This window comes from Penaeus monodon, chromosome 30, assembly GCF_015228065.2.
Source record: "Penaeus monodon isolate SGIC_2016 chromosome 30, NSTDA_Pmon_1, whole genome shotgun sequence".
NCBI lineage: Eukaryota > Metazoa > Arthropoda > Malacostraca > Decapoda > Penaeidae > Penaeus > Penaeus monodon.
In genome coordinates, this window is record NC_051415.1 from 23,815,247 (window position 1) to 23,815,512 (window position 266).

Consider the following 266-nt stretch of genomic DNA (forward strand, 5'->3'; position numbering starts at 1 on the left):
GACACACACACACCTCGGGTTTTGGTTGGTGTGACCTTCAGAACCCGAGCGTTCCCTTTATAACTTTTCTTTGTTTTATTAATTAAAAAAGGAAACGAAGACGGTCAATATGAAGGAATAAGTTCTCCTGATTCATCGATTAAATTTACGTCCCGCGATAGACGAGAAATATTAAAACTTTTATTTTTGTTTTGTTTTTTCAAAGATATTACTCTTTATTCCTTTATTCACACCCGACTGAGATATCAGAGCCCGATATCTTGAAG

At 35.7% G+C, this 266-nt stretch overlaps 2 protein-coding genes across 2 annotated transcripts in view; one reads left to right on the forward strand and one right to left on the reverse strand.

Annotated features, from left to right (window-relative positions):
• LOC119592656 (glutathione S-transferase Mu 2-like) overlaps positions 1-266 on the forward strand; it is a 66,444-nt gene that overhangs the window by 25,414 nt on the left and 40,764 nt on the right. The window lies entirely within an intron of this gene.
• LOC119592657 (glutathione peroxidase-like) overlaps positions 1-266 on the reverse strand; it is a gene marked incomplete in the record, with an annotated part of 7,782 nt that overhangs the window by 4,613 nt on the left and 2,903 nt on the right.